Genomic DNA, 26,229 nt, shown 5'->3' with positions numbered 1-26,229 from the left:
TCCCCTAATGTATCAACACCTACCCTCCATCCTTGGGTAAGGCTACAGGTGCCTCTTACCTAAAGTATCCTTTCTTTGCATTCCCTCAAAATCTATAGGCAGCTTAGTAACTATTAGTGTGTCACACGCATGTCATATTTATGGGACCCAAAAGCCAATCAAACCAACGCATGCCTCTTATAACTCCATCACCCCTTCTTCCCACATCCTTCACTTAGGTGAGGACATTCTAGAGGTAACAATGACACCTAACTACCCATGGGATTTAATGCATCATCAATTCTTCTTTGTCCCCTAGGATGCATTTCAACTTTCCCCATCCTAAAATTGTTTTGTAATTGAAACAAAAGACTTCATTCTCGATGTATATGTTGATTTTCATAGGAACTTGATCCATACCCATATAATTTTGAAGATGGAAATATGACTAGTATTTATCCCACTATTAAAGTGGGAATTAACCCTAGACATTAATAAAATAATTCTCCTTGAAGCAACATGTTCCATAGAGGATGTTCTTGCACTTTAAATCCCTCTTTTCATATTTTCTTGTTGTACTCTAAAATTCCTAGATTCGGTCCATCCATTGTCAAAAAACAAATCAACCCATTTACAGGTACATCCATTGTCTAAAAAAAAAAAAACATACACTTATTCAACCCTCCAGAACTATGGCCATCAAGGTTGATTTCGACAAGTTTCATAAATATAGTTTTATCTATCCCATCACATGTACATCACTGATCTCCAACATCATTCTTGTGAACATAAATCAAGGCACTATGTACATTTGTATTTATTTTTAGTATTTGAACCAAGATTATCCCAAAGACAATTCCTTAACACCATTCATTAATCAATTTATTGAAAAATGCACTGAGTACGAGGTATTTTATTTTATGGATGGATTCTCTAGGTATAGCCAAATCTAGATTCACCATACAAAATTAATATAAAATTACTTCCACCAAACCATGGTGCATTTTCACCTATTGTGTTATGCTCTTTGGTCTCAAAAAATTTGGTGACACCTTCTAACACATTGTGAAATTTATATTTCATGACTTTGTTCATATAATCGTGGCCAATCTTAATTACCTCACTATTCATTCTAAGAATCAATCCCAACTTCTAGAATACCTTTCCATAATATTTCATTGATGTCAAAAATACAAAATTTTCTTAGAACCCCTCAATTAAAACACTATTAAAAGAAATGAAAAAAAACTAATTGAAAAAACTAAAAAAATTAAAAATTAAAAAAATTAAATACAACCATATATATAACATATAATTTAAAACAAATCCAAATACGACCTATTAACCTACTTCACAAGACCTTTCCAAAACCTAATCCCACCTTCTCCCACCTCTGAGCTGCAAGAGGAAAGCCTTTGCCATCTCCCTAGCTCGAGCTCGCCTTCACCCACCTTCGGCTGCAAGAGGAAATCCTTTCCCATCATACTAGCCCGAGCTCACCTCATCCCTGTTAGGGCCTAAATCTACCTCAGGCTGAGAAAGGTAGGATCTAGGGTAACATCAAACCACACTTAACCTAGTAGCTAGCCCTACCAGGTCGGGAGAGGGCTCTCTCCTTGTTAATCTCAGGAAAATATGGTCAATAATGCTTGAGATGACTAATGTAAAGACTAGTTTTAGAATAGGTATATGCTCAAAAAAATTTGATTGAATTTGATGTTGGTTCGCTGGCTCAAATGTGAAAGGCAGATTTGGGTCCGAGAATGGACACAATCTTGCAGAGATCTCTATGGGGTGAGGTAGGCAAATGGTTTAGCACTTTGAAATAAGTGAGATGGAGAGTCTTAATACTGGTGAGGAGTTGGAGAAGGCATGAAAGTCTCAAGGATCCTCTTCAAACAGCTGAAGACATAAATAACTAAACAAACCCTAGGTAGAGCACTGCAACATCAATGAATTCTACCTCTATCCTTGTTTCATTTATTTAAGATGAACAAAGAGAGATGATGGCATACATAAACACATGTAAACTTGCAGTTACAAAAGGATAAACAATACCAAATAAAGTTGCCACAAGAATCCCACAAAGTGCTACAAACCCTGGTCTATTCCTTTGCCAAACTGTAGATATGAATGTACAATAATGCTCAAAGCATTCACAAGAGTCCAACTGTTGGGTCCCTATAATACTAGTGATTACCCCATTACTATTGTAGTTATACCCCTTATTTATATTGTTGTGCCCTATTACCCCCATGGTGTTATTTCTGTGCCCCATGGAATCCCTCTATTGTTATTTTTGTGGCTTTATATTATTATTGTTAGGTCGGCTGGATTATATTGTGACTCCTTAGACTCCTATATATATAAAGGAGGTTTTGTCATTTGTATCATCAAAGAATTGTTCATTTATGTAATGTAAAGGAGGTTTCCCCCTCGAAGAGGCTGAATTCTAAGGTGTTGATCAATCTTTTCTATCTTTTCTTGAGCTGGTTTCATAACATTTGGTATCAGAGCTTTGGATTCTAGGGTTTCGTTGCTCCAAACAGGTCATCGTGGAATTTTCGCCATAACTTTCTTTTCTGTGATGTTTCAGAAGTCACAAAAAAACCCATTTGAGAATAAATCATGCTGAACCTTGGGTGCAAATTTCAGATCTTTTCACGCGATATTTGTAGAGATATGATCTGAGGAAGTTGGTATTTTTGCAGACTCCTGAATTACATTCAAAACAGGTGAACTGGGGAAAATCGTCATAACTTTCTCTCTGGGGATCGGATTGAAATTTCATAAGAAGGTACAGAAAGAGGACAGACTGCAGTTTTTTGTATGCATGTTTCAAATCCAAAGGTTGAAACAGTGACTCGTGGCACGTCATACAAGTTCACTCTACTGAACTAGTCTATAAGCAAGTCACGGTGGGAGATTTCACATAACTCTTCCTTGGAGAATCCAATTTGGGTCAGACTTGTGGCATTGGAAAGAGGACACAAAGGGCTACTACATCTCACAAATTCAGAAGTAGATGATTGGAAAGTACAGAGATACATCAGAGGCAATATCGAGCTCCTACAAAGTTAAAAAAGGTGTGTAGATTTTCTTAAATTTTTGCTTAAGCTTGGTTTGAAAATTTATTTTGAAGGAATTCAAAGGGCATAGTAGAGCATTATTATCGGTAACTGATGCCCCAAGGAAAGAAAATGTAAACACCTAGTAAGGAACCTGAAAGCTCTAGCATGACTCATGAAGAAGAGGAAGAAATGCAACATGACATATCAAAATTACAAGACCAAGTGCAACAACTGTCCCTTGCACAAAAAGGAACAGAATCTAAGATGGATGGTTTAAAGAAAGATGTAGAAGCTAAGATGGATGGTTTAAAGAAAGGTGTAGAAGCTAAGATGGACTGTTTAAAGAAAGGCATAGAAGCTAAGATGATTGACGTGGAAGCTAAGATGGATGATTTGAAGATAGATTTGAAGACAGACATGGACGAATTGAAGATAAATATGAATAAGTTGCTACAAGAAATGGTCCCTAAGGGTGAAAGGGTACTAAAGGAAACTCATGATGAGAACAAAAGAAATGTTAATCATGATTCCATAGACGCTAATGTTGGATTTAAGACTCACCATATTCCAAAAATCGATATGAGGAAGTTTGACGGCAAGGATCCCGCCACATGGATATTACAGATGGAGCAGTTCTTCGATCTCAATAATGTGCAAAACACACAAAAGGTACGTATGGAAACCGTATATTTGGAACCAAATTAGTTTGTATGGTATCAATGGCTTTGCTCTCGTAAACAATTTATCACTTGGGCAATTTTTACAGAAGAATTGATAGCACATTATGAAGATACAAAAAGCAACACTTTTTTTAGCCAATTGATAAGTCTCAAATAAAATGGTTCAGTAATGGAGCACATTGAGGAGTTCCAAAAATTGACATAAGGGTAAAAGATATTCCAGAGGAGCATAGGATTGATGTGTTCATAGGGTCTTTAAAGGATAATATCCAACATGATGATCACCTTTGGGAACCTCATTCATTAGAGAAGGCATTCAGGTTATCAAGAAAAATGGAAAGAAAAATTATGGCAACCAGGAAGCATACCACTCACAACTATAAAGACGGAAGTGTTGTTGCCCCTAGTCTTCCACAACCTATAAGGTTGACACCACAACAATTGGAAGAAAAAAGAGCAAAAGGGCTTTGTTACAGTTGTGATAGCAAATACACTAAAGGTCATAAGTGTGCTAAGAAGAAATTATTCTACATAGATTGTGAAGAGGAAGAAGAAAAGGAGCAAGAAAGGTCAAAAGAAGAAGATATACTCCAGGAATAAAGCCTAGATGAAGAAAAAATAAATCCAACCATATCTTGTAATGCATTGGCGGGAATTACCACTCCTCAAACCATCAAGATAGAACGACAAATCAAGAAGAAAAAGGTAATAGTGTTGATTGATTCAGGAAGCACCCACAATTTTATTCATTGTAGGGTAGCAAAAGAATTGAATTGCTTCCTATATCCAGCACCAGAGTGTCAAGTGATGATTGCAAATGGAGGAAAAATAAATTTCTCTGGAAGGTGCCATAATATCAAGCTATCCATGGGAGAATATGTATTGACTAGCCCAATGCTTGCCATTCCAATGGGAGGTGTTGATGTTGTACTAGGAGTCCAATGGCTACAATCCTTGGGTACAATAGCTTTTAATTTTCAAGAACTTTTCATCAAATTTTCTACGGAAGGAAAGGAAGTTTAATTAAGGGGTATTGCAGGGAAACCAGGAAAGATAATCAGCTCTAATGGTATGACAAAGCTTCTAAAAAAGGAGCAAAGAGGTGTAATTGCACAATTATGTTCGCTAGATGTTTCCACATCGGAATCATCTATTTCTCCAGATCTCCAAAATGTCCTGGACAATCATTCCAAGGTATTTGAGACTCCCAAAGGTCTCCCACCTATGCGTGATCATGATCATGCTATCCATCTGATTCCAGGAAGTGTTCCTCCAAACATCAGGCCATACAGATATCCCTATGTCCAAAAAAGTGAAATTGAACGTATGGTTGCAGAAATGCTAGAGGCTGGTATAATTCAACCAAGTCAAAGTTCTTTCTCTGCTCCAGTAGTATTGGTGCACAAGAAGGATGGATCATGGCGCATGTGTCCAAATTATAGGGAGCTCAATAAGCTCACTATTAAAGATAAGTTCCCCATTCCTGTCATTGATGAATTACTAGAGGAATTGCATGGATCAATTTACTTCACCAAGTTGGATCTTCGTTCAGGATATCATCAAATCAGAATGAAGATTGAAGACATTCCGAAAACGACATTTAGAACTCATGAGGGTCATTATGAATTTTTGGTCATGCCTTTTGGCCTTACCAATGCACCTTCAACATTCCAAGGTTTGATGAATTCAATTTTCAAACCATTCCTTAGAAAATTTGTGTTAGTATTTTTGATGATATACTAATCTACAGCAAGTCTTGGAAGGATCATGTTGAACACGTTGACAAGGTGCTACAACTATTGGAGGAGAAACAATTATATGCAAAAAGATCCAAATGTTTCTTTGGAGTCCAGGAGGTGGAATATTTGGGTCATATTATATCTCATGAAGGCGTTAAAGTAGACCCTAGCAAAATTAAAGCCATTAAGGAATGGAAAATCCCCACATCCATAAAGCATCTGCGAGGATTTCTTGGGTTGACAGGGTATTATCGCAAATTTGTTAAGAATTATGGGAGAATAGCAGCACCTCTAACAACATTATTGAAGAAAGATGCATTTTCATGGACTCCGGAAGCAACAAAGGCCTTTGAACATCTTAAAGAGGCAATGTGCCAAGCACCGGTCTTAGCTACATCGGACTTCACAAAAACCTTTATTGTGGAATGTGATGCTTCAGGAAATGGAATTGGTGTTGTTCTAATGCAAGATAAAAGATCCATTTCTTTTGAAAGTCGTCCAATCAAGGGAAAGTTTTTAAGAAAAGCTATTTATGAGAAGGAAATGTTGGCAATACTCCATGCACTTAAGAAATGGCGACCCTACCTAATGGGAAGACACTTCAAGGTAAAAACGAATCATGATAGCCTGAAATACTTTTTAGAACAAAGATTATCCTCTGAAGAGCAACAAAAGTGGGTCACAAAGATGTTGGGTTATGACTTTGAAATCATATACAAAAAAGGGAAGCAAAATGTGGTGGCAGATGCACTCTCAAGAAAGGATCAGGATGTGGAAGCATTGTTGTGCGCCATTTCTATTATCCAACCAGATTGGATAAACGAAGCAAGGGAGGAATGGAAGAATGATGAAGAAGTTTGGGCACTTATTGGAAAGCTACAACAAGATTCTAGTACGTCTGATACATTTAGCTGGAAAAATGATTCGTTATGGTACAAAGATCGCTTATACCTCTGTAAGAATTCCCAGCTAAAACAAAAGATTCTTATGGAATTGCACACTTCTCCCTTAGGAGGGCACTCAGGATTTTAAAAAACTTACCACAGGGTTAAGAAGGAATTCTTTTGGGATGGCCTTAAATCAGATATTCAAAAGTTTGTGGCGAAATGTTTGGTTTGCCAACAAAATAAAGTTGAAACAATTAAGAGATCGGGTCTATTACAACCTTTATCCATTCCAAGCCAACGTTGGGAGGAGGTTTCAATGGATTTTATCACAGGTTTACCCAAGTCTGAGGGAAAGAGTGTAATCATGGTGGTAGTTGACAGACTTACCAAGTATGCACACTTTTGTGCATTATCACATCCATTTAAAGCCAGTACAGTTTCTACTGCATTTGTGGAAACAATTCAAAAGCTACATGGAAGCCCAAAGATTATTGTAAGTGACAGAGATCCCATTTTCACTGGAAATTTTTGGATAGAATTATTTTCTTGTCTTGGTACTCAGTTAGCTCATAGCTCATCTTATCATCCTCAATCTGATGGGCAAACTGAGATAGTAAACAAATGTTTGGAACGATATCTTCGTTGCTTTGTATCTGATAAACATACACAATGGGTCAAATGGTTGCCTCTGGCTGAATGGTGGTATAACACTTCCTTCCATACAGCAACAAAAATAACCCCATTTATGGTACTTTATGGGTATCAACCACCATCCATCACATCATATTTAAGAGAAAATTCTAAGGTTCAGGCAGTGGAACATCACATCGAACATCAACAACAAGTCCTCCAACTCTTAAAGGATAACCTCGTGTTGGCACAAAATAGAATGAAACAACAGGCAGATCAACATCGCAGTGAAAGAAGTTTTGATGTAGGTGATTGGGTATTCCTACGGCTACAACCATACAAGAAAATGTCCCTAAAGCAAGCTAAGAAGGATAATAAATTATCAGCAAAGTATTATGGTCCGTACAAGGTGTTGCAAAAGATTGGTACTATGGCATACAAATTGGAGCTTCCTGTAGCTTCTCGATTGCACCCAGTTTTCCATGTTTTATGTTTAAAGAAGGTTATAGGCGACAAGCTCCCAGTTCAAACAATATTGCCAGAACTTGACGAGGAAGGAAAAATTATATTGGAACCGGAAGCAGTCACAAAAACAAGAACTCGACAGTTACGAAACTGATCAATTTCAGAGTATCTTATCAAGTGGAAGAACTTATCCGCTAAAGATTCCACATGGGAGGATGAGAATTTTATGCAGAAGTATCCAGAACTACTCAAGCATTGAGGACAACACTTTTTTGAAGGAGAGGGGCATGTTGGGTCCCTCTAATACTAGTGATTACCCCATTACTATTGTAGTTATACCTGTTATTTATATTTTTGTGCCCTATTACCCCCATGTTGTTATTTCTGTGCCCCATGGAATCCCTCTATTATTATTTTTGTGGCTTTATATTATTATTGTTAGGTCGGCTGGATTATATTGTGACTCCTTAGACTCCTATATATATAAAGGAGGTTTTGTCATTTGTATCATCAGATAATTGTTCATTTCTGTAATGTAAAGGAGGTTGCCCCCTCAAAGAGGTTGAATTCTAAGGCGTTGATCTATCTTTTCTATATTTTCTTGAGCTAGTTTCATAACACCAACCTTTACCAATGACTAAAAAACTACTAGATACAGGCAACAAACAACTCACACTAGGCTTTAGGGGTCGAATTCATGAGTTTAGGAGTTGTTCCAACAAGATCTAAACTAAGAACTGAAAAGTAGGCAGTGGAATGGCTTGCCTCTAAAAACTAGGAAACTGGTTCATTCAGTTTCAAAACTACCTTTTCATGATGTATCTACCTCCATGAGTGAAATTTTAGCATATTTACATCAAATTCCATCAAGTTACATCAAATTACATCATGATTTTGACTATGAGAGAGAGAAAAGTCAAACTGAGAAAAAACTAGGCGAAAAAATAGAGTCTTTTGGCAAAAAAGTCAATTTTCCTTCTCTTGCACCATGCCTATGTCCTTGTGCATCGTGCCTTTTTGCAGCTAATTTTGGAGGCATTCTCGTGCACCAAATTTGATCCAAGTGGGCTTGTTGGAAAGGTCTCCCTATCTACTTTCTAGATAAAGTGAAATTTCTAAATTTGGTGTCCATTTGCCCCTCCAAAAATGAGTTCTCCCAACATTTCTTCTTGTGTGGCCAAAAACGGATAGAAAGGCCATTTTTGAGGTGTTTTTGACCCTTTTGGAAGCTCAAAACTTGACAAAATTTCTTGGCCATGTGTGAGAATTCATATTTTTTCCTGAGGAATCCAAAAATGCTGAGTTTTCCTCCAAAGGAGGTCCCTAGTAAAAGCATGCACCAAGTGGCACGACGCACCAGGTAAAAAAACCTGTTTTTTACTCCAAATATTCAAAATTGACCAAAAGTGTCCCAAATTTCTTGAAATTTGTGCTGAGTTTCCTGCATAAAGTGCTATGTTGGGCTAAGGAAGCCTCAACCAAGATCTGGAGCTTGTCTTTCTCTTTTCTCTTCCTCACTGTTTTCCTCAACTTGGCCTTCAAAGTCCTAATTCTTGCTTTGCAACTTTTGTTTCTTGCCAAATAGTGATAGGCCATGTGCCTCAACATCTTTTCTCATTTTTGGCTTTCTCTAGTAGCTTCTCTAAGTGCATATTTGCCATTGTTTGGTGTAAAATGATGAGTATGAAGAGATTTTATATTAAGAATAGGTGTTTTCTATTTGACGAATGGGATTGATGAGTGGGACTGATGAATGAAGGATTTGATGTTGGATGTAGGGTTTTTTAGGGAGTGATAGGATTTGCGGATGCAAATTAGTATTTGGGAATAGTGGGAATTAGGTGTTAGGGTTTTATGGTTTTGGGGATAAGGGGGTAGGATGAGTGTGAATGAGAGAGGGAAGGGAAATGAAATGAGGGAAATTTTAGTGTGAGGAATGTGAAATGATGCAGTGGGGGTAAAACAACAAGAAAGACAAAATTGCAAACCCTAGGCAGTTTTTATAGAGCAACTGTGCAGCAAACTAGGGTTTTATCTTTCACCTATTTACACACCATCAATGAGGACTAAAACCCTTGCAATGGCAAAGTGGAATGTTTCACTTACTTGTGGAATGAAGTTTGCAAGATTTTTGAGCTTGGGCAAGTCGATTTGAGTGAAATTATGCTTGGAGGACTGCTGCACTGCACCAACACACAGGTGCGTCGCACCACTAACCAGGTTCGTAGTGCCTCTTTAAATTTTGCAAGGGTCTGCATCTTTAACACATGGAAGATGTGGTCAGGTTCATTGGAGGCATGACCATTAAGATGCGGGACCGCAGGTAAGACAAAGAGAAAGTGCGGAGCGCCAATTCTATGCGTAGCACCTTTTTTCAGACCAATTTTGAGAGCCTTATATGTGTCAAAATTGGGTGCACGATAGCTTGTTGGAAATTTTATTAAGTCTGATTTCGAAAAAAACTTGAATTCTTCAATTTTGAGTTCATTTTCCCTATCAAAATTCAAATCTCCCAAGACTGGTCAAAATGTGCAAAATGAGGTTGCCTAAATGCAGAGTGTTCTTGCAGTTAACTTTTTAAGGTCTTCCTCAACTCCGAATTGAGCTCATGATAGCTCATTGGAAATATATTTGTGGCTAGTTATCATTTCACTTATCAACGAAGTCATTTGGTCAACAAGGCTAGGATAAATGGTTATTTTCCTGAGGCCACTCCAGAGTTGCAGCAACCCTCCTAAGGAAACTATATTTTTGACATTTCTCTGAAACCATGATAGCTGTGTAAAAAATGAAAGAGGGTTTTCTTCTTGGGTCATTTAAGGACAAGATCCTCTCTCACTTTTTCCAAATTCATCTTTTCTTTCTCAGAAACACAATTTTAAGAAAAACCATCCCTTTTGTGTGATGAATGGTTGTTAGAAAATTATATATTATGGAGCAATGGAACACATAAAATATTGCAGAAATATAAACACAGAAAACACACAAAACAAGAGAGACACAGATATACGTGGTTCACCCAGTTTGGGCTACGTCCACCTCGAACAGCCAGTCCTTCCTTTCTATTATCCAACAAAATGAAGAGACACAACCTACAGCAAATCCGCTGTAATATCCTTTGTTTTCTCTCACAGTCTCACCTCTCTATTTCTCACTCACTGAATACACATCTATTTCACAGCCTCAAATACAATACCCTCATACAAAGAGAGGGGTTGCCTTCTAGGGCAAAAAACCCTAAACTAAACATAAGTTCTACCGTCAGATCATCCACCTAATGAACGACCCAGATTGACTAGAAATTACTATACTTTTACAAGGCAATTTTACATTTGTTTTTACCTTCGGGGGCGCTGCCCCCGAGCCCCCACCGGGGGACCGCTGGCCCCCGGACCCCCGCGGGGCCGATAGTCCCCCCCGCATGGAGGGGTGTACAAGACTTCCTGGGGTATACATCCGACTGAAACAAATACCTTTGAACAATCATGCTCCACACACAACAATGGCTTGTTCCTTGGAATGACTTCTCGACAAATGATGGAGATCTGATGTTCGATGATATGAAATGGCCTCATACCTTGTGATATCCCTTACGCCTCCTCTACTCAGATATCTCTGATCCCATAGTCAACCCTACCTCAGTGGGAGAGGAAATTAGTGTTTGTTCTCTTTTCCTTTTGCAGGTGGATTGGTGCTCAAGATGACTTGATTTTTGCAGCGGCAAGTGCTTGGAAATATCACTGGGTGACCAGGAGCAGCTTGTAGATACTTATTACATATAGAAGACACTTAAAATTACATAAAATTTGTACATGAAATGGAGAAACCCTATTTTCACCTCAAAACAGAGTTTTGAGGTAAAAACCCTTTATGGAGCAAATCATGAGTAAAATTTGTGATTTAGTAAACTTATTAAACATCCTCATGTGACTGTTGGCCTATTATTGAGCTTTTGAAGATCATGGTGGTAAACCCTAGACCTAATGAGACTTGAAAACCCTAAAATGACTTCTGCAAATGAAATGAAATAAAAATGACAACAAATGATCTGTACATGTGCAAATAGGCTAGCAGATGAAAAGCATGAGGGATATTGACAAAGAATCACTACCATTAGATTATCCATGACCTAATGAAATGCATTTGATTGGATGAGACACCTAAAATGCATGCAAAAGGAGAATTTTGATCACTGATGGAGGGATGAAGATACCGACACTAACACTCCCACCTCCAAGTTGCAAGAGGAAGCTAAGCCTTTGACATCAGCCCTCACCTACCTCAACTATAAGAGGAAGATCCTCCACCCACCTCTGAGATGCAACAAGAAGATCCTCTGCCATCATGACAAGACTTGGAGGAGAGCCAACTCGAGGGCTTGAGGAAGAACAAAGAAAGAGGATGGATACCCTGCATTTGTTTCTGAAATGTCTTCTGTAAGTGTTGCTACTCTAGCCCCACGATATTATTATGTTTTGTAGCTATTTCATATGTCTTTTTTACATTCTACTACAATAGAAAATTGAAACTTTTTACTTATTAAAAACACAATATCTGGAGTGGGATATATAACATTAATAAAATTAGGAATCAATGAATAAGGCCTCGGTAGCATAGGTAGGCATTGAACTAGAAGAGGTAGGTAAATAGAGTGTTCATCCCTCACCTGATGGTCAAGCTTCCAATTCATCGAGCCATTTTCCCTTTATCTAGAAAAGTTAAGGCTTCGCTATGCTCAAGGTATAATATGATATAACAATAACCTTTTTAAAATTTACGTAGCCCTAACTGAAACTTATGGAAAACACTTCTTTCACCTTGACAAAAGAACTTTGATCCATACTACTCTATAATAGATAGTACCAAGAGGAGGACCACATTTTTCTGGAAAAGAATGTGGTATATTCCCACCCAAAGACATCAACACCTATCGGACATTGTATTTTCTTCCAAAGTCTTTGGAACACTATAGATTCCATGAGGCCACTTTATAAAAACTTGTTGCATCTTTCACCTTCACCTTAGTATTCTTTAATTCCAAGATATCATAGAAGGAATTAGTTACAGGAGACAGGTTCAAACAATAATCACTGAGAGTTGCTTATTGAGGATGCTTCTAGTGGCCTGACTCCCCTAACTTGGGTATGTACTATACCTTGTCATTTGAAACCATCGTAAAACTTGGTAGGGGGTTGTACAAGGACTAACATGTCCTTCTTACTTGAACAACTAATTGTACATGGGAATCGCTTGTCTCATAAGGAAGGGAGGAAATTTGGCAGTTTATACTATAGATTTGCTTAGCTCTGTAACATTCGATCAAGAAACACATCATACTTCCAATGGTGATTGATAGTTACAGTGTACACTATTACTAGTGGTACTACTACATTGACCTAGGGCTTTCTTTGTAGTGAAAAGGAGATTTTAAGCCTTGCTAGAGGATTACATGAAGGAAACATCTTGATCTAACAATATTATGATTTTAATTATGGTATGATGCCAAATTTGTTTCTACGTTAGATTAATTTTTAGCATATATATTCAGTTCGTGTAAATATGATATGTTTGATCAGCACAGATGCTAAGAATTGGTTTTTGACGTTTAACTGGATCGCTACTTATTTGTTTGTCCCGATAGTCTTATTTATCTTTTTAATGAAAATTTTCATGTAGTTTAGAAATTTTTAGTTACAATGTGTTTTGAGTGCCATTGAAATAAAGTTTCAGCTGATGAAAATTTGCGTGGATTTTAAAAATGGTTATTTACAGTGTGTTTTGAGAGCCATTGAAATAAATAGGCTTCTTGAGGGAAAAATTAGGCCTCTTCCAGGCCAACCTGTCCTTTTGGTAGCTTCTAGACCAATCATTTTACATAAAATATGTTTCCTTTCTTTGATACATGAGCCCTTCAAGGGACTTTACATCATGACCTTGAATTTGACTCTTCTTTATAACCCTAGAGAACTCAATGAGCGCTTTAACCTAGGAAAAATAACCAATGGGAAAGAAACACATTTCAGAATAAATTAATTTTCTTTTTACAAGAAATATTTTCTTTTCTTTCTTTTGACAAGTACAATAATTACATCTAGTCATGACATCATTATAATTATGAAGACCAACACTAGTTACTTCTTCAAAAAAGCTTACTTCAAACCCTAACAATTTTCTTTTGCCATAACCTTGAAAAATTCCTCAAAATTGTAAGACAACCAAATTATAAAACAAATTACAGTGATGACAATGTTCTTCAATAGAGGGCATGGGGAGGTTGAAGGGAGGAGTATGTGAAGCGAACTTATCTGTGGTCAATGATACATCAATGTAACCTACTTTTTTGGATGAACTATTTTCAGTATTTCCTATATGAATATTAGTTGTGCTAGCTTTTAAGGCTTTAAATAAAAAAAAAAAAAATTCCCTTTCGGTTAAGTAAGTTTTGATGGTTCATACAGAGAATTATTAGCTATAGTTCTCTTCATGTCTTTAACCAAGTCATATTCTAGAGTTTCAATCTAAACCTTTTTTCTTTGAGGTAGAAGTTACATGCTATGGGATGGTTATAACAATTAATGGGTTACACTTGAATATCATCTTATTCTTTGTCAGATTGCAGATAGACAACAAGTTAATTTTACAATGCTCGAATGTTTGTAAAAGGAACATTTAATTCCAACAAAACAAAATTTAACAATTCTTGAATTTCTATACCAAGTAGTCATAAAAATAATGCCACCAAACAATCCATACAAAGACTTACCAAGACCAAGCCAACCACCAAACAAGATAGACAAAGACTTGCCAAGACCAAGCTAGCGACCAAACTATCTTCCTTGGAAAAAAATAAGATCTCCAACAAGTCAACAAGATTGACCTTACCAAGAATGTAACTTCTCTAAATTTCGGCTTCATCAATCAGGTCAGCAACTTCAGCTTCCAGAAAAATGAAATTGTAGTAACCCAAGAAAGACTAAAACTCATGCTAGTGGGCCAATAATAGTAGGATATCAAACTTCTTTTTTTGTTAATATTCTTCTTTCTTCACTAGCGTGATTTCTTGTCTTCTAGCCTCCTCACACTTCTTTTCTATCACATATAAAATCCCAAGGTGTGTGTTATTATAGGAGGTTGAAGTCCTCTTATTTATGGTCTTCACAAGGGCTAGAGTGGGCCTCTCTAGGCTGACTTTATCATGGATGGATGACTTGGTCATGGGGGCTTTCTAGAATTTTCTAAAAATAAAATTAATAATGTATTTCTTGATACAAGAGCCCAATCCAATCTATTACATCATGACATAAAATTTGACTCAAGACAAAAACCCTAGAGCATTCAATGGGTGCTTAGATCTAGGAACCAAAATGTTTGAGCATGAAACCCGTGCTTTAGTGTATAATTTCTCTTTTACAATAATTTTCTTTTTATTTTCATAAGTACATAAGAGATACATCATGTCATTAGCCAAATACAATTATGAAGACCAATACTAGTTATAACTTTCAATAGGAACTCTGCATGTTACAAAACTCCACTATCTTCTAGGGAAGATTGCTCCTCAACTAAACTCGTCTCTCCTTCTTTTGTACTTCACATTTATTCTTATCCATAGAATTGATCTAAAATGAAGTGCATGTGCGATGTCTCTCAAAGGAGGTTGAATGTATACTTTATATAGCCTTCCAGGGGCTCTTTAAGCCCAATAGGAGGCGAACTTTAGCTAGCTAGTTGACTTGTTCTTGGGAGCATTATAAACGTTTTTCCAAAATACAAAATGATTTTATTTCTTTGATACAAGTGCCAAAATGGGTCTTTACATAATGAAAATGACCTTTTGACTCAAGAAAATATGATAGGCTTGGAAGGGATGCCTGACATATTAATGAAAGACTCAAGCATGAAGCCCATGCCTTATAAAATTTTCTTTTTACAATTTTCTTTCTTCTTTTGATCAATATATAATAATTACATCATGACATGAGACAAATTAAAATTATGGAGACTAAAAATTGTTACATTTCCAACTAGACACGAGCATGTTTATTCAACTAATCCATTGGAGCAACACCAATTATGTTTCCATTTTGAGTTTCTCGCTTAGTTTGGGACAAAGTTTCATTTTATACACGATGACAACAAGAGAACTATGGTTCATGATATTTGTTTCATGATGATATTGTCTAGTCCTCCAAGTGCAGTGAAACAATATCTCCAAGGGTAGAGAAATAATATCTCTTCAAGAAGATGGCTCTTCTATCCTTTCGTGATCACCAAGGAAACATGCAACACCTCTTGCAAGTTTGGACCCTTGGAAACCCTAGAAACCCTATGGCATTCAAACATGTGAAAATTAGTAGAGAGGTTATAAATTTTAGAAATCTTGATGTGTAACTCAATTGATCAAAGAGCCATATTTATATAGCCTTTCCAATATGCTACATTAGCCCTCTCTAGGGTGACTTTTCCTTGGTTATTTGACTTAGTCTTGGGAGCCTTCTAGACATTTCTAATTTAAAAAAAAAAAATTCTTTCCTTAATACAAATTCTCAAAAGGGTATTTTACAATATGAAAATGACTCTTAACTCATGACAAACCCTAGGAGCATTCAATGGATTCTTGACCTAATGAAAAAGTGACTTGTTCATGAAACCCATACTTTACAAAAATCATTTTCTTTCTTCTTTTGATAGATACATAAGAATTACATCATGACATGAGTCAAATGACAATTATAAGGATCGAAACTAGTTACTTTCTTCAACATATCAAAGTATGTGGGTAATTTTTTTAATGGAAGACTAAACGCTATTATATTATGTTGAGTTCTCAAGTTATCGAGTGAGTTCATTAGCTAGGATGAATAGGTTCTGAAGTTCTCAAGTGTTTAAATATTACTTGAATATTTTAAATGCAATAGCTCTCTTGTACGAATATAATTTTCTTGTGGTTTCATCGAGACATTTATCAACATCCCTTATGACACTCGCGAACAATTTCTCTCATTTGATGGAGTGTTATAGGATGTTCTACCCAAAAACTATTTGTCAGATCTATCTTCATTGAGTGAAGAAATTTCAGGTAGGATAGAAGAAATTGACCAAACATTTGCTACATCGTCTGACAAGGAAAGATCAAATAGAAGTGAAAATATTAGAAGAAAGTTCCATAAATGCATGGAAATTTTTCTCGCTAAAGGGGGTTCATTTTCTTATGATAATGAGAGCATAGATGACATCGAGGTGCCCTTGAGGTACAAAAATCTAGGGAAACAATGGGAACCCAAGGATCTTCCTAAAATAAACACTATATTTCTTATTAATGAAAGGATATACGAGATTTCCCTATCATCCTTACATGGTTTGGGACTATTTTCCATGGATGTCATAAAGGTATGTTATGGAGGATTAACTGAATTGATGGAGTATGTCAAACCCTATTACATCTAGAATTATTGGGCATGAATAGTCCAATATACCAAAAGTATGCGAAGATATGGAGTGGTCAAAAATTATATACAAGTAAAAGACAATGATGAAAATAAATTCACAACTATGTATATTGATGGAAGGCCAAAAGTAACAGGGGATATTGGGGGGTTTATAAATAGCACACAACCATCACAACAAATAGCAACCCAATTGCATATTTGAGGGATGTGTTTATGTGCCATTAAATCAGTAGTGGCGGGGGAAGAGTTTCTTATTGATTACAATTGGAATAGAATAAATACAAATATTTCTATTATGGGGGCGATATGTATTCAATTTTACCCAATTGGTAGGCAATGTATATAGTGTGTTATGATTTTCATTTAGTAGAATATATTGTTAGACATCTTGTAAGTTGAGGAAACATTTTAATATGTCATGGTTAAAATATTGTGTTAGGTTGTCTAAGGTTAAAGGCAACCAACCTCATAGTAGGTAAACATCAATGTCATCGTACATAAAATAATATAAATACGAGATATATATACAAGTAGTATTTTATCCATTATAGATTAAGTCAAACTCATATTTCTAGGCATCATATAACTAAATGAAATATTCACTATTCATATGTCCAACTTCAGCAAATGCATTACTTCATCCTTTTCAAAGTATTCTTTCTATACAATATGGAATATATATTGATCTTGTCATAATGCCTCTTGCAAGAGCCTTCCAAGATGATGAAGTTTTTATAAATTTAGAACCTTTTATATTGGCCATACTATGTCATGAAGTTTCTACATAAATTTAGACATATGTCAATAGTGGTTTTCTTATTAATATAACGATGATTAAATGTGGATGAATTGTAAATTACACTTCTTTGATAAACATTATGTTAAGGGGAAGGCACCATCCTTAGAGAATTTCATATATGCTCATGAGGAAGAGGTTACTGAGGAAGAAAAATTTATGTTCGTCAATCCAATCCAAGAAATAATGAAGCTTCAAATGAAAGAAAACAAGAAAATTAATTCTTTAATTCTGATTGAGCCTTAGACTGATGAGATAAAATGTGAAATCATAACCTTGATGCAATGATTTCGTCGATATGCGGTGAGAAACTCATTTGATTATCCCATTTATCTTTGTGATTTAGTTATCTCATCCTTTATAATAATAAAAACTCTTTGTTTTACAGGCATTTTTTAAGGAGCACGATCTGCGTGCTATGACTATGGGAGTCGGGGTTGGTAGCAACACCAATGCTCCACCTATGAGTGAGACACTGGTCATTAAGGCTGTTAGACTCTCTCAATCACCCACAACAGGATCTGCACCACCTGAACAACATACGTCAGGATCTACACATTATGATGTGGATGCAGAGCATGATCCGATTGCACAATTTGAAGTAATATTTCCTGGATCTTCCTGTGTGACTAGCACAAGATCAGTACCGATCATGTTTTGGGTAGATGATGACAATGTCCCTAGGAAAATAGAGAAACTTCCAGGTATTTAAAAAGTGTTTTAAATATTAAGTACAACCTAAATTAAATTAACATATAGTCTATGATTATTTTAAACTAATGATAATATATCTTGGGTAACCTAATTGTCCTTAAATTACTTCATTAATTGTCAACCAAGGTTTGTGTACTTATGAGATATATGTGCACCATATATGCTAGAATTCTATCTTCAAATGAAATTGGTCTAAGTGTGCATACATGTAAAATGAAATTAAAGAGTTTTCATGCACATGTTATTTCAATTAAAAATACATCAAAACCAAATGTGAAATTGAATTAAAAATTTATATAAAATTTGAAATCTCAATTTATTCTAATTGAAAAGTTGAAAGTCTATCTCTAATTGCAAAAAGGAAATATCAATGCTAGATTGCAGAAAATATATCTTAATACTAATTGCAAAATTGAAAGTTTAACACTACTTTGCAAAAGGAAATCTTTAACACTATTTGCAGAAAAGGGAAACTAAACTCTAAATTGCAGAAAAGGAAATTTAAATCTATTTGCAAAGAGAAATGATAATGCCAATTGCTTGCAGAAGGAAAGTAAATCGTATAAAAAATTGTAAATTCAGGTGACTACTAATGTGTGCCAATAGCTCGTAAAAAACCATCTCTTCATTATCTACAAAATTAACTGAATTATAAAATTAATTTTCTTGAACAAAATGTATGCTAGAAATAGATCTTTTTGGTATTTTATTTTATGAGCACTTTGAAAACAAAACAACAGGTGATTAAAACACAAATGAAATGTAACGATTCTAATTGAAATAAAGAAAAAAAATTATATGAAATTGTGAACTGAATGCAAACTATCTATCAATATAAACAAAAACTAACTCCCCTTACAACTCTCTAGCGGGGCCTCCCATGAGTGTAAGTTTGTCACTGATCAACGATTGCTCAACCATGCATTGGAAAAGAATATAGAGTATTATATAAATCCGTAGAAGTTCTTAAAAAAAGAGTTTACAAATAATGAAATAAAAAAAGGACTAACTGTGTTTTTGGTTTTATCTTATGACTTTTATACAATTCTTTATCGAACTGTTCTAAGAGTCCCATGCCTCTATGAAACTAAACTAATCTTCCATCTAAGAAGTAAATTAAAATTAAGAGTCTATCTACTCATGATTTTCTACTAGAAAAGAAAATCATGAGGGATTCTTCTTCAACATGTCTTCAAAATTGAACAAGTTTTATTCATGCTCACTTGATCTCCTATCGAATTGTTGTTGACTGCTAAAAAGTCATAACCATAGTTTGACTTTTTATTTGACCTCTAGATATTTCGACCTCTATACCCTTCCACGTCATGAATATAGGTGTACATCCATGTGGGGAACATTTGTCATCTACAAGTACCTTTCATTTCCTCATTGGTGAATTGAAGCCTGTCTAACCATGGAGATGGTTGCAGAATCCAAGATTAGCTGCAAAATGAGAAAGATTTTGTAGTTGTAGAGATGTTTAAATTATAATTAACAAAGAAATAATAGATTCTAAAACATGGATGATTGATACCTTTTATATGCTTGAGTAAGTCTGAGATGACCTTAATTAGGCTAAAACTGCAATAAGATTACCACAAAAAAATAGAGAGGGAAAAAGGATAGTAAAAAAGAAAACAATTTTGGACTTCAACTTTCCCCCACACCAAAGGTTTTGCATGTCCTCATGCATCAAAAAATAAAAATTGGTTCCTTCTTCTTCCTCAATGTATGATATTAGAATCTTGTGCAAGCACATCCAGACTAGTGCTTTCCTTCCTCTTTTTGATACTGAAGATTTCCCTTGGTTTCTTCATCATAATTTTACTTTGTAAACACCTAATTTTGTTTTTGAGGAACCTATTGTTTTATTTGAGCTTCTTGTTTTCATTTTACTAGTGGCATAGATGCAAAATTATATTATCATTATGATTCCTTAAATTTTCATTTTGTACCTTGGTTGCTTCTTGTTCCTGTGTAAGGTGTTTATTAAGGACTTCTAACTCATATATGTCTTCCTTCAGAAAATCTTCAATTCTATGTTCTTTTTCAAGAGTATGGTATGACAAAGGATTTTTATTAAATAAATTCTCTTCATTATGAGAGGAGCTTGCATTATGTTGTGCTCTTTGTTCCAGAGACTCCACATAGTCATAAATGTATTGTTGTATCAGGTCAATGTTTGGTGTCTCCCTCATCGGGCTCATTGTTTGAGGTGATACCTTGTATCCTTCTTATTCGAAATTGACCAATTATGGAGATTGCTAATTTAAAAGTTTGGAAATTCTTCTGCTTCTTCTTAGGTTTACCCCTGACTCTTTAATGTTATGGATTTTCCTCTTTTTGTTTGTTTGTTCCCATCTCTTTTTTTTCTGGTTCTTCATTTTCTTCAAGGAGTTAAGTATTTGGGTTGACTTTCTTTCTTCTAACACTTTGTTTTCCATTTTTGTGTTTATACTTTTCCAAATAGTGAGAGAGAGGAGAGTCATCTTCAAATGGGTCTTCTAGTGCCTTTGTATCATTCTTTTCTGAATCTTCCTTTCCAATTTCTTCTTCAAGGTTAGGGTTTGGTAGTGACCTGCGTTGACTTCTTTTAACCCTTTTGCTAGTTTCTTCCTCCTGAGCTTCAACAAAGTGGTTGCAGACTAGAAAATCTTGCCAATTTGCTCCCTTAGCTTCTAAGCATGCCTCTATGAGGATTTTAGTAAGTCAATGATGATAGAGGGTATTATCAAGGGATTTGATTTCTCTTTTCGCATTAGAGGACATTTTTCTAAGACTAGAAAGCAAGAAATAGGAAAAATTGATTTCATTTCCATAAATAAAATGCATCAGAAGTCGAGCATGATAGAAAAACATGGTTCCAAACCTTCCTTCACAAGTTAAAAACTTCTCAATAACCAATAGTAAATTCCTCCATTTTCCTTTCAGTGGTGGGACCGGAATTCCCTTTTTAAAAATAGAAATTTCCATACCTAGTTCTTTGAGGAAGTTTACCCAATATTTCTCCTTGATTTTTTTATTCTTAAACTAGCTCTCCCAATTTATGGTAAATCCCATAGCTTCTTCCATGATGGAATCTCTCAATATAAGCTTAATGTCACCAATTGTTTCCTTGACCCCATCAAAATCCCAAGCAAAAGCTTTAGTCACCTCTGTCTCATGCCCATCAAACTTTTCAAAGAACCTAAGCCACCCTACTTGTTGCAATTGTTCTCTAACTCACGAGTATGCTTGAAGGAACTTGACTCCATTGGGTTTTGATTGGACAATGATACCCATGGTGGAGACAATTCTCATTCCTAAATTGTTTCCTTTTGATAGAGGTGGTGGAGGGTTGACAAGAAGGAGGCGAGTAAATTGAATGGCAAGGGATATGGAATGAAGTGAAATGGGGTGGAATGGAGTGGGATGATTATGGAGTGAGGTGCTCGGAGAGTTTTTGATTCATGATATGATGTTAGGTCCCTATAATACTAGTGTATTCCCTTATTATTATTGTCATTGTAGCCCCTTATTATTATTTTTGTGCCCATGTTGTCCCCATATTGTTATTTTTGTGCCCCATAGAAGCCGACTATTGTTACTGTTGTGCCCTTACATTATTATTGTTATGTCGGCTTTGATTATATTGTGACCCCATATACTCCTATATATAGAAAGGACGTTTTGTCATTTGTATCATCCAAGTATTCTTCATTTGTGTAATGTAAAGGAGGTTTCCCCCTTGAAGAGGTTGATTTTGAAGTCGTTTACCTATCTTTTCTTATATTTTGTGAGCTAGTTGCATAACATTTGGTATGAGAGCTTTGGATTCTAGGGTTTCATTGCTCCAAACAGGTCATTGCGGAATTTTCGCTATAACTTGTTTTCTCTGAAGTTTCAAATGTTGAAATTAACACCCATTTGACCCAAAATCTTTATGAACCTCGAGTCTAAATTTCAAATCTTGTTTAGCGATATTTGCGGAGATATGGCCCAAGGAAGTTAGGGTTTTTTAGGCTCACGAATTACATCCCAAATAGGTGACCTTGGGAAAATCATCATAACTTTCTCGATGAGAATCATATTGAAATTTCATAATAATTTACAGAAAGAGGACAGACTGCATTTTTTTTGTATCCTTTTCAAGTCCGAAGGTCGAAACATTGACACATGGCACGTCGTGCAAGTTCTTTCTACTGAACTAGTCTATAATCAGCTCATAGTGGGAGATTTGGTATAACTCTTTCTTGAAGAATCCAATCTTGATCAGAATTGTGGGGTTGGAAAGAGGACTCTGAGGGCTACCACAGAATGACATTTCAGACCTTGGATATTTGAAATTACATAGATAGAAGAGATTTAATATTGAGCTCCTACGAAGCAAAAAAATGTGTAACAATGTAAACTTTGAAACGAGAACTGATACTGTTACCCGTTTCGTAGAGATAGCAAAAAAATGACCCGATTTTCAAAAGTGGTGATGCAGAATACACATGTTTTTTTTAGAACATGGTTTTTGGAACTTTAATTTTTTTCATGTGCATTAAGTTTTAGAATGGTAGTGAATGGTAGTGATTTTCATGCTGATTTAAAAAAGTGGTTATTCTGCATCACACCCTTTTTTTAAAAGACCTATTTTTTGACTTTAAATTTTTTTATTGTATGGAATGTAAATAATTATTTTTTAAAATTAATAATTTTGGAAGTGGTCTTCTTCTTCATATTATCTTGTTTTTAATTTTTTTTTTAATTTTTTTTGTAGTGAGGTTTTTATTGTTTTGCATATTTAAAGAAGAATGTCGATATTTTGCATTTTCGATATTCTACATATTTATACATTGTTAATTAAATTTTCAATCCAAATGAAATAATTGTCTGTAAAAAACAAATATAAAAAAAATATATAAAAAAAAATTAAAAAATGTTAAAAAAATTTATCTCATAAACCCTAAAAGAATTTGGAAGAAATAAAAAAATATATATATATATATATATATATATATATATATATAATTAAGTAAGTAAAAATAGAAAAATTAAGAAAAACATTAGCAAAACTAGGGAAAAAAATAAAAAAAATTAAAAACAAACTAGTTTAAAAAAAAAAAAAATAACGAAAAAATGAAAAAACTAGTAAAATTAATATTTAAAAAAACAAAAATAAAATCAAATTATAAAAAAAAAAAGCCCCAAAAAAATTTAAATGGCGGAAAATATATGTCTTTTCAAATAAAAAAAATAAATTAAAAAAATAAAAAAAACATTTACAATTTATCAAAAAAATACCTATTTTTGATTTTTTTTTAAATTCAAATTATTAAAAAAAAAAAAAAAAAAAAAAAAAAAAATGCATATTTTTTATTTTTTGATTTTTTTTATAAGTTAATAATAATTATTTTTTTTAAAACTAACATTTTTATTTAAAAAAAATAAAAATAAAAATTAATTTTTTTTTAAACAAACCCTTTTTTTTTAATTAAAAAAATCATTTTTTTTTTAAACAAATTTTCTTTTTTTTAATTAAAAAAATTATAATTTTTTTTAAACATTATAATTTTTAAATAAACATTATAATTATAATTTTTTTTAAACAAACTTTTTTTTTAATTAAAAAAATTATAATTTTCATATCTAAAAAAATTATTAAAAAAAAAAAATTAAAATTAAAAAAAAAATTAACGGAATTATATTTTTTTATTAAAAAAAATTGAATTTGTTGGGCCGCCGCCCCCGGCTGCCCGTGGTTTCGCGACCGTGGGCAGAGGGCCTGGCTGTAGGCACCTCCGCCCACGGCCGCGCCACCACGGGCGGCCGAGGGGTGGCGGCCCAACAAATTCAATTTTTTTTAATAAAAAAAATATAATTCCGTTAATTTTTTTTTAAATTTTAATTTTTTTTTTTTTTAATAATTTTTTTAAATATGAAAATTATAAAAAATTATAATTTTTTTAATTAAAAAAGAAAGTTTGTTTAAAAAAAATTATAATTATAATGTTTATTTAAAAATTATAATGTTTAAAAAAATTATAATTTTTTTAATTAAATATGGAAATTAAAAAATTAATTTTTTTTGATTTTTTGTTAACTATTTGTATTTTTAAATTAAAAAAAAAAAATGTTTAAAAAAAATTATAAGTTTTTTAATTAAAAAAAAAAAAGTTTGTTTAAAAAAAAATTAATTTTAATTTTAATTTTTTTGTAAATAAAAAGGTTTGGTTTAAAAAAAATTCCGTTAAAAAAAAATAATTAAATTTTAATTTTTTTTTGTAATAATTTTTTTTTTTTTATTTGAAATTAAAAAATTATTTTTTTTTTGAAAAAAAATTAAAATGTTTTTTATTATTTGTATTTTAAAATTAAAAAAAATGTTTAAAAAAAAGATTGTTTAAAATAAAATTTGAATTTAATTTTTTTTTTCCTTTTTTAAAATAAAAATAGTAGGTTTAATAAAAAGTAATTAGATTTTTTTTTTTTTTAATAAAAAATATGCATTCTTTGGGTTTTTTTTTTTTATAATTTGATTTTTTTTTTTTTTTTTAATATTAATTTCACTAGTTTTTTAATTTCTTTTCGTTAATTTTCTAAATTTTTTTTAAAACTAGTTTATTTTTAATTTCTTTTTCTTTTTTTTCCAGTTTTTGCTAATGTTTTTTTTAATTTCTCTGTTTTTACTTAATTTTATATATATATATATATATATATATATATTATTTATTTTTCCAAATTCTTTTTCGATTTGTGAGATAATTTTTTTTTTAACTTTTTTTATTTTTTATTTTTGTTAATTTTCTATTTTTTTAAATCTAGTTTTTTTTAATTTTTTTTGTTTTTTGTTTTTTCTTTTTTTCTATTTTTACCTACTTAATTCTTAGTTTTTTTTAAATGTTTTTTTTTGTTTCTTTTCCGTAATTTTTTTTTTTTTTTACCTTTTGCCAATTTTTTGATGGTTTTTTATTTTTTTATTTTTTATTTTCACTATTTATTTGTTTATAATTTATAATTTTTTTAGTTTTTTAATTTTTACCATTAATTTTTTTTTTTTTTTTTTTTTTTTTTTTACATTTTTATGATCGATATTTTTTTTTTTTTTTTTTTTTTTATATTTGATTTTTTTTAAGTTTTATATTTTTATTTTGTGTTTTGTTTTTATTATATATCTTAATTTATGTTTTGTTATATTTTTAAACTTTTTTTTTGTTGTGTTTTTTCATTGTTTTAATTTTTTATTTTTAATTTTATTTTATGTTTTCATTATTTTTTTAAAATTTAATGTTTTTCGGGGTCATGAAAAAATATTTTACGCCATTATTTCGAAATGTTGAAATTTTATATTCGAAAAAAAAAAAAGTGTTCTTCCAGAATTAACACTATTCGTTTTGAGGGTGTTTTTTGGATCATTTTTGTGCAAAAAATTGGTTTTCACCACCATTTTTAAAACATGTTGAAAATTTATCCAAGAAAAAAATAGGTGTTATTCCAGCATCAACACTTTTCGTTTTTAGCACTGTTTTTGATGTTTTTTTGGGGTTTTTGGGCCAGAGTTCCTGTTTTGAGTTTATAGTTCCCGTTTCAAAGTTTACATTGTTGTGTGTAGTTTCTTTTTAAATTTGCATAAGTTTGGTTTGAAAAAACAGTTTGAAGTGATTCAAAGGGCATAGTGAAGCATAATTATCATTAATTTATGCCTTGAAGAAAGAAAATGGAAACACCTAGTAAGCAACTTGAAAGCTCTACCATGACTTATGAAGAAGAGGAAGAAATTCAACATGATAGATCAAAATTACGTGACCAAGTGCAACAAATTTCACTCTCACAAAACGTAATAGAAGCTAAG

This window comes from Pinus tabuliformis, chromosome J (assembly GCF_031772625.1).
Source record: "Pinus tabuliformis cultivar Carrire ecotype Pingquan chromosome J, CPIR1, whole genome shotgun sequence".
Classification (NCBI taxonomy): Eukaryota; Viridiplantae; Streptophyta; class Pinopsida; order Pinales; family Pinaceae; genus Pinus; species Pinus tabuliformis.
Note: the sequence above shows the minus strand (reverse complement) of the source record.